The 10320-nt window shown below is 28.8% G+C and overlaps 1 long non-coding RNA gene across 1 annotated transcript; it reads right to left on the bottom strand.

Moving 5' to 3' along the window:
- Nucleotides 1-3607: 3607 nt before the first annotated feature.
- Nucleotides 3608-8614, bottom strand: LOC104646810 (uncharacterized). The gene is made up of 2 exons (XR_740983.4): nt 8444-8614; nt 3608-3916 (listed from the first exon to the last, which is right to left on the bottom strand). It is a non-coding gene; the product is annotated as an uncharacterized lncRNA (long non-coding RNA).
- Nucleotides 8615-10320: the final 1706 nt, after the last annotated feature.

The following is a 10320-nucleotide window of genomic DNA, read 5'->3' as shown; positions in this document are numbered from 1 at the left end:
ATTTGGTTTGTATATTTCGTAAAATAGAAAATCTAATTTTATCTCTTCTTTATTTAAGGAAAATAATATTACTCTTCCTAGTTATTCTTATTTTGTTTATATTTGGTAATAAAATATTTTAAAATTTTTCTATTTGGCTCTATTTTAAATTAGAAAAATAATCTATTTGATTGATTCCTTAAAATATTTGTTTACCTTATTTGTTTCCCCTCTTTGCTATATAAATAAGACCCCCTCCATTCATTATCTCATCAACACACACACACCCATTCACTCTCAATCAAAAATTTCTCTCATGACTCTCTCTTCTCTCATTGCTCTCTTGCTAGTTTAACAACACATTAATATTCCGGTAAATATTCAAGTGTTCTTCGCTATTTTAATACTTTGTTCGAGTAAAGGTGAATCAATTTGTTTTTCTTAACCGGTTAGTATTCTTAACATTTATAATATCTTCACATTCACATATTTGTGTAAGCTATTGTCTGTTTTTTTATGTAGAATTCGTTATTAAAAATAATTGCATATTGTCTCACCTTGACTAATAAGTGTAATTACTTGTGTAGTTATTTGATTACTTTGACAAGTTTCAAACTTAAAGTTCAAGTTGAAGATTAATTGAAGAAAGATTTATTTGTTTATTTGAATGTATATATATATTTTATTTTTTGCCTATTTTATTTATTCGAATGTTGTAACAATTGTAACTCTAAAAGATCATATATATAAATTTATTTGGGGGTCGTCTAGGGGAGGGGGATTTATATGCTTACTTGTTCATTAAATTTTTTTAGAAATCATGCCTATAGGTTTGTCTTTAATCACCTAGAATTATTGTTTATAGGTATTATAATCCAATCAATTGTTTGATGCTTTGTTAATAAGTCTAAAAAATATTAAACTAGATTCCATTAATTTTTTTTAATGTTAAAATAAAATCATAATAATTTAGTAGGCTGATTAGGTATTTTAACAATGTTATAACTTTTAGCATCATATTGTCATGTAGAAACCATGCCTAAGGTTTAATTTGTTCATATCATTTAAATCTACAAAATTATGCATATATGTGTTACTTTTTTTTGAACACCTAGAAATCATGTTTATAGGCTTGTAATTAAACTCTTAACATATCCATAAAAAATAGAACTTGTTTGTGCATATTTGTGTCCTCCCCCTAAAATTAGTTAATATTATTTAATTAATAATCCTATTTGTCTTCTTGAAGATTTCCGCATTCCTTGCAATATGTTATATTCTTAAAATAATAATGGTACTAGAATCATTTCATGCATTTAACAAATTATTTGGCTTTAAATATATTTCATCGTAAAACCTTTGCATTTAATAAATTTACCACCTTAATGTTCTACTAGTTTTTAGTACTTACAAAGTTTTGCAACATAATTTTCTTAAAAGTCATTATTCAATCTTCCTTTGAAATTTTGGATTGATGATGACATTATTTTTGAAATAAATTACAAGTACTATCCCCTAACCTATCGTTAGTGGGAAAGTAAAAGGAACTATGAGGTCTAGTTCCACTTTTTAAACCGACGCGTCCCCGGAAGTACCACCTACCCATGGATTTCAAAAGAAATTATGTGCATTTATATGTAAATATTATGTGCCTACGTGTAAACTAAATCTTTTAAATCATTTTTCAAAAACATAAACTATTTTTAGACCGACCTCAAATCAAAATTGTTTCTATGGTGGAGGAGCGCGATCAACAATATCGTGGCATCATCCCTATAAAGAAACAAACATTTTTTTTTAAAATAAAAATTTCATATTCAAAACTTGCTCAATTTTCAAAACCTTACTTTCTCACATATTAATTGCTTAATATTACAAACTTTGTTTATAACATAGTATCATATGCTTAAATAAGCTTAAAACTTGATTGTTTATTATTGCTGTCATCTAGTCTCGCATGTTTAAATTGATAAAATAGCCTTAATTGTTTTATACTTGTTATCACTTAGCAAGCATATTAATGAATAATAATGAAGTGACCTTGATTGCTACTTGTAACCCCCATATAGATTGCATGAGATACGGCCGGGACCCACACTTGTGGACCTCGAGGGATGCCTAACACCTTCCCCTCAAGGTAATTTGAACCCTTACCCAAATTCTCTTGCTCGTTGACCTTAGTTAGACTTAGTTAGTTTAGATAGGTGCCCTAACGCGCCTTAACTCGTTAGCTGGCGAATCCAAACTCGAAAATCCCAAAAGAGTTGTTAGGTCGTGCACAAAACCCGTTTTCTGCGAAAATGGGGCGCGACAAACCCCAAAATGTATATCACTCATAGAACAAATAATAGGAAAATATTCTAGAGTATACTAAAAACATTAATGGTAACCACAATGAAAAATAAAAGTAAATAAACATTAACAGAAAAGTATATGAACAAGTAAGCTTTAACAAAATGACATTAAGGGATCTACCTGACTGCTGTAGGTGCTCACTACTCGCTGCATGGAGCTGATGTTGTTGTAATTTTAGCCGGAGAGGGAGACAAGTGGTGGCGCAATCTCCTTGATTTTTTTGCGGACGAAGATCGCCTGATTTCTTGCCGATTAAAGTTGTTGCCATCAACGGATGTTCGATGGTAGTCTACGCGTGCTTGCTGTAGCTCTCTGTTGTTGTCCAACTGCTTGTTTCACGGATGTTGCTGGATGGCGTTGTTCTCTGCTCGTTCTCTAGGCTGCACTGCTAGAAAGAAGGACAGAGAGGAGGGAAAATGGAATTGGGCGGCGGATATGGAGAGGAAAGGAAGAGAATGAAGAAAAAAATTGGGGTTTAGGCTCTTTTGTATAAAATAGGAAAGAGGGTCTTAAATCAGGACCATTGATCAAATTCGTATGAGAAGATATGATTGATTCTTGGATTTTAACAAACCATGATCGACGGATAATATTAAATGAGAGTATTGAAATCTTAAATTGGAGTTTGCAACAGAATAAGTGACGGATTCTAGAATCCGTCGCTTTCAAATAAATGTATATATAATTTAAAAACTATATTGACGGAAATTTTCGTCACTATATAATATAAATAATTATAAAATATATTTAATAGTTTAGCAACCATTTTTCCGTCACTAACTCTTCACGCGATATTAATTAAATTTGTGAGCAGTACTTCGTTATTAAATCCTTATGAAAAATTAGGCGCAAAATTTTCGCACTAATATTTAGCGATGAATTAAATGTTTAGTTGCAAATTGGTTGCTATATTATAAATCAAAAAATCATTTCTTAATTCTGCAACAAAATGGTTATTCTGTCGCAAATCCGTCATTATATAACGATGGAATATCGTTCGTCGCTAATATCTGTCTCTGAACGTTGTTTCTTTAGTAGTGCGAATATTTTGTAAATTTATGGAATATTCATGGAGATATCAATATCAAACATCCTAGTTCAAGAAATACAACTTAATGGCCTCCGAATTATGGATAAATTCCTTAAGGAAAGAATCAAGAGACGAACATACTTGTACCTACATATTTATCAATAAAGTTATGTTCCTTCATATTTTAGTTGTGATTATAATTATTTTCTATGATTTTAAATATTTTTTGGAAACAACATCAACTAACAATGAAGTAAGGTGCGGTATGAAGTTCATTCAATCTCCTCCAACAGACAATAGAAGGCTCTGACCTGACTACAATCAATTCGTTTATTATTTAGGTTCTATATACTATAACCCTGAAAAGAGAAGACTCGTACTTTATAGCCTAATCGATGAATATTTGACCCTTTTCTAACAAACTTGAAATCTTTTCTTCCGGATTTAAATTTGTTGTTTCCTCTGCTCGAAGATGAGTTTCCTTTTCCCTTTCCCTTTTTGGAAAAGAATGCAGGTTCTGTTGTTGCACTTTTTCTTCATCCTTTTTCATATCTGTTAGAAAAATAATAACAAGTATTATGGAATTAGAAGACGGTGGCTTTGAGGGATGAAACTTTAATTTCTTTTCGATGATATTGCTCATAAAGCTATTGAGAAATATGCAAGCGATTCCCTTGAGGATACAACAAAATCCTTTTATACACTTGCAAATTTTTCTATTGGCTACTTCTAGAGAGTCTTTATATTTATAGAACTTAATAGATGACTTTTCATAATTACAATCATGTTCTATCATGATCAAATAAATTTTCAAAATAGTCATATCTTTCATGAACAAATGACTTTTCATAATAGTCATGTTCTTTCATGAACAAATGACTTTTCATAATAGTCATGTTCTTTCATGAACAAATGTATTTGTTCAATTCAAGACCTCAATGTATTAAAAAATATCCAACAATATCAAAACCACTAATTAAGAGAATTAAATATTTTTTAAGAGTTGGATACGGTATCTTACCTCGCATGACAGTTATAAAAGTCTTGTACTTTAGACCTAAACCTCAAGCAAAGTTGATTACTTTGGTAACTTCATCTATATATTTGTGAATGGCTCCAAGGCTGTCAGATATGTCTTTGAATCTCTTAATGTATTCATTAATATTCTTGGTTCCTAGCCTAAGTCTTTGCAATTTATGTTTAAGCTAAAACTCCTTATATTTTGTTGGTTGAAGATAGGCTTATTCTAAGCAGGCTCATACTAGGAAGTTGAGAAACCTACAATCAGATACATGATTTCTTCTGTCAAGGTTCCTGAGATCCAAAACCTTAGTAGTACATCTTTCTCCTCTCAATCATCAATTAATATTGCCACTTTCTTCTGTATATTCCTCAACACATGTAGCTACAACTTTCTCAACACCCTTTCTAGTGGAACAACTACTTACTGTTGGCTCAATCTCCTTGATGATATAAGTTAATCTCATTACCTGAATCAATTGTAATATTTGTTGTCTCTATATGAGATAGTTTGTTGATTTACATTTATAGAACAAGAAGCAATGAGGTGTTAAAGGGAAAAAGTGGACAGATTATTGGTAGAGGGAGCCATATCAGTTGGATGTCACTACTAAAATATTGCCAAAAAGAGACGTAAAAAAAACAACGGACTGCAACACTTTTTTATCCAAAAGTGGTGCAGTCAATCTAGTCGCTTTTTGGCTCGACACTTTTCCAAAAGCGACGGACTGCGTCGCTTTTTTTTATTAAAGAATGTGACGCCGTCCTTTGCTTCTTTTTTTTTAATTAAAAAAAGAGACGAAGTCCGTCGCTTTAATTTATTTTTAATTTTTTTATAATCTTAAAAAGCGACGGACAATGAGACGCGTCCGTCGCTTTATTAGAAATAAAAATTTGAAAAATACAAAAAAGTGACGAACTAAAAGAACTCTATCCATCACTTTTCTAGGTATTATTAAAAATAAAATTAAGAAAAGGGACGGACTAAAGGACTGCCTGTCGCTTTTCTATTTTTTTAAAAAAAAAATCTCAAAAAGCGATGGACAAAACCACCCTGTCCGTCGCTTTTTCTGCAATTTTTTTGAAAGTAAAATCTGACTTTCTACTGCCCACCTGTAAAAGCAATACATAACAATTCAATTCAATTCAGCCCGAATCAAACACAAAATATTTTTAAGAATCTACACATAGTATAAATTAAAAAATTCATATTAACATTCAAAAATATCTTAATCACAACTTAAAGACTTCTAAAGTCTTTCAAATTCATTTTAAAATTACAAGTAGTTCATACAGACTATATTTTATCAAGACATCTAAATTAAACCTAATGATTAGTTCATAAATTCTATAAGTAGAGATTTTTGTAAAGTTGACAACCTAAAGTTTAAATTCTTAATTCAAGATTTCTAAAGTTCACCACTTAAAGTTCTAAAATCCCCCAGTAATTCAAGATTTATAAAGCTCATAATTTACAATTTTAAAATCCTAAAATAATTCAAGATTTCTAAAGTTCAAATCTAAAGTTCTAAAAAATTCTAAAATAATTCAAGATTTCTAAAGTTCACAATCTAAAATTCTAAAATCTTACTAAAATTCAAGTTCTCTAAAGTACACAACTTAAAGTTCTAAAAATCCATAATAATTCAAGATTTCTAAAATACACAGCTAAAGTTCTAAAATCTCAAAATAGTTCAGGATCACTAAAGTTCACAACCTAAAGTTTTAAACTCCTAAAATAATTCAAAGATTTCTAAAGTTCACAACCAAAAGTTCCAAAATCCTAAAATAATTCAAAATTTCTAAAGTTTACAATCCAAAGTTTAAAAATCCTAAAATAATTCAAGATTTCTAAAGTTCACAACCTAAAGTTCTAAATCCTACAAAAATTCAAATTCTCTAAAGTTCACAACTTAAAGTTCTAAAAAAGCACAACAATTCAAGATTTCTAAAGTTCATACCCTCAAGTTCTAAAATCCTAAAATAATTCAAGATTTCTAAAGTTCATACCCTCAAGTTCTAAAATCCTAAAATAATTCAAGATTTCAAAAGTTCACAACCTAAATTTCTAAACTCCTCAAATAATTCAAGATTTCTGAAGTTCACAACCTAAAGTTCTAAAATCCTAAAATAATTCAAGATTTCTAAAGTTCACAACCTAAAGTTATGAAATCCTACAAAAATCAAGTTCTCTAAAGTTCACAGCTTAAATTAAAAAAAAACCTACAATAATTCAAGATTTCTAAAGTTCACATCCTAATTAAAGTTCTAAAATCCTAAAATAATTAAAGATTTCGAAAGTTCACTTCTTGAATTTCTAAACTCCTAAAATAAATTCAAGATTTCTAAAGTTCATAACCTAAAATCCTAAAATCCTAAAATAATTCACGATTTCTAAAGTTCACAACCGAAAGTTTTAAAATCGTATAAATTTCAAGATCTCTAAAGTTCACAACTTAAAGTTCTAAAATCCTACAAAAAATCAATTTTCCTAAAATTTATAACTTAAAGTTCTAAAATTCTACAATAATTCAAGATTTCTAACGTTTCACAAACTAAAAGTTGTAAAATCCTATAAAATTAAAGTACTCTAATGTTAACAACTTAAAGTTCTAAAATTCGACAATTATTCAAGATTTCTAACATTCACAAACTTATAAAGTTCTAAAATTCTACAAAAAAAATATCAAGTTCTCTAAAGTTCACAACTTTCTGTTCTAAAATTCTACAATAATTCAAGATTTCTAAAGTTCACAACCTAAAGTTAAAAATTTCACAATAATTCAAGATTTCTAAAGTTCACAACTTAAAGTTTTAGAACCCTAAAATAATTCAAGATTACTAAAGTTGACAACCTAAAGTTCTAAAACCCTACAAAAACTCAAATTCTCTAAAATTCACAACCTTTGTTCTAAATCCCCACAAAAATTTAAGTTCTCTAATGTTCACAATTTAAAGTTTTGAAATCGTACAAAAATCAAGATCCCTAAAATTCACAACTTAAAGTTCTGAAATTCTAGAATAATTTAAGATTCCTAATGTTTCACAACTTAAAGTCTAAAATCCTACAAAAATCATGTTTTCTAAGGTTCACAATTTACTGGTTGCAAAATCCTACAATTCAAGATTCCTTAGGTTCACAACCTTATGAAGTTCTAAAATTCTACAAAGATTCAAGTTCTCTAAAGTTGACACCTTTAAGTTCTACAATTCTACAATAAGATTTCTAAAGTTCACAACCTAAAATTCTTAGATCCCACAATAATTAAAGATTTCTAAAGTTCACAACCTAAAGTTTAAGATCCTTGAATAATTCAAGATTTCTAAAGTTCACAACTAGAAGTTTTAAAATTACACAATAATTCAAGATTTATAAATTTCACAATATAAAGTTCTAAGATCCTACAATAATTCAAGATTTCTAAAGTTCACAACCTAATTAAAGTTCTAAAATCCTACAAAAGTTAGTGTTCATATCTAATTTCTAGAATTTCTAAGTTCAAGAATTTCCAAGCTCAAGAATTCTAAATTAAAGAATAAAATTAAAGTAACCCAATTTTGAACAACAATAATTCAATATAATGCATATAAGCACAAATACAATAGCAAATTGAAAAATCTCCAATTCTTTTATCTTCAACTTTCAAACTTACTAAATTAAAGAACTTCTAATTTGAAAAATTCAACTAATCTAATTTGAACTTTCATATACTATCCAATAAAAGTAATCTAACTTTCATGTACGATTCAATGTCAAACATACTAAATTCAAGAATTTCAAAGCTGAAAAATGCAACTAATCTAACTTCTAACTTCTAACTATTTGTTAGTTCTAAATTCTAGTACTCAATTCACAATCATATTTTTTTTATAAAAAAAAAACAATTTACAAGAAAACCTTAAAGTAAAAAATCCCCAACTCTTTCCCTAACTAACAATAATAAAATATACAAATTAACAATTGAATCACACAATTCATCAAACTAAAACAATATACGAATTTTATAACAAATCAAATATTAATAGAATTGAAAAAAATAACTAAAATCAAACCCTAACCTTAATAAGCTAAGGAAACGAGGTAGTGGGACGATGGATGGCGGCGGAGATGGGGCAGGGAGGCGAGGGGACTAACTCTCAAGGAGAGAAAAACGCAACGACGATGTGGGGTGGCGACGGCGCAACATTTTGATTTTAGTGAGAAGGGAGAGAAGAGAGAGAAAGAGATATGGGAAAATGGGGGGACAATTCGCTTTTTGGTTCAATATAAATTTTAAAAAATGACGGACAACGTCTCTTAACCGGCGCTTTATAAAAATATTTGACCAAAATTTTGAACAAAAAGCGATGGACTAGAGACGATGTCCGTCACTTTTCTAAATGTTTGACTAGTCATTTTGACCAAAGAGTGACGGACATAGAGATGTCGTCCATCTCTCTTTTAAAAAAACAACTAATCAAAAGTGACGAACAATGTGGTTAGTTTTAAATTTATAAATAATTATTTTAAATAAAAAGTGATGGACTGCGTACCTATCGATATAAGATAATTAATTATTGATTACATATATATATATATATATATATAATCCGCAAAAAAAAAAAAAGACGGACTAAGAGATGACATTTGTCACTTTTTGAAAAATAATTTTTTTATTTAAAAATGACAGACGGTGTGGCAATTTGCGTCGCTTTTTGTAGTGACGCTATCTGTCGCTTTTTTGTTCGTCCTTTTTTGACAATTTTTAGTAATGCATGTGATTATTTCAGATTCAATATATAGACAACAAAAAATCTTAAATCTCTAAAATCATATAGAAATCTCAAGCAATGAATGAGAAAAATTAAGGATCATAGTGATGATTAAAAATTTCGTTCACATGTTACTTATATAGATTAGATACATAGTTATATAGTTCTTGGCTAGCTACACTTAGAGTTCACTACATTACAAATACAATTACAAGAGTAGAGGTTAACTTCTACTACGTACTACACCTACATAACTTAGTCCTATTCCCATTCTTACTCTTTAATAGCTAACACAGTAGTACCAAGTTGATCAACTTCTATCCTTATATTCTGCTTGATCCTTATCTTGAACAATTGTTGGTAATGATTATTGTGGTTGGATTGAGGATGGTGGTTGTGGATGGTAGGTGGTGTTAGACTAGTTGTTATGGCTGAAACGGTAGTTGTGAGTGATGGATGAAAGTTGATGGAATAGCGGTGAACTATCATTTTATACTTAAAAATCTTTATTAACATTTTTATGATATTAAGACTAATTGATTTCATTCATACATTTTCAAACACATTAAATGGTTGCAAAATAAGAAAAACAAATATAGTGAATGATTAAAATTTGAATAATTAAGATTCTAACTTTAGAAACAAGTGAACTTAATAATTAAGATATGAATAATTAAAATTAAGATATTTATCGAGTACAAACAAAAAAATCTTAGTATATCTTCATTAGGGGTGTATAAATCTGAACCAAAAATCAAATAAAACCGCAAATTGAGTCAATACGAAAAAAATCCAACTAGTTGTTTGGTATTGGAAAAAAACCCGATTATATTTTGGTTCGTTTGGTTTTAACTGAAAAAACCAATCTGAGACCAAACCAATCTGACATTATATATGTTATTTTAAAATTTATTTTATACATAAAAATATTTACTTTGATATAATTTTATAATATTTCTTATAGTATTTCATAGTTTTTCTTATTAATATATTATTTCAAGGTAAAACTTTGAATTCGGAATAATTCAATAAAGACTATAGTTCATAGATGTTGATAATTATAATAAAACCTGAATAAAAATCAAATTAATACTAATGAAAAAAGAAAATCATTCAACACTAAAAATGACAATAATATTCAATATTTGTTCTTTAGTTTTACATTGGTTTAGATAATTAAAATA

Source organism: Solanum lycopersicum, chromosome 4, assembly GCF_036512215.1.
Source record: "Solanum lycopersicum chromosome 4, SLM_r2.1".
Taxonomy (NCBI): Eukaryota; Viridiplantae; Streptophyta; class Magnoliopsida; order Solanales; family Solanaceae; genus Solanum; species Solanum lycopersicum.
Note: the sequence above shows the minus strand (reverse complement) of the source record. Positions and strands in the feature narration are given on the sequence as shown.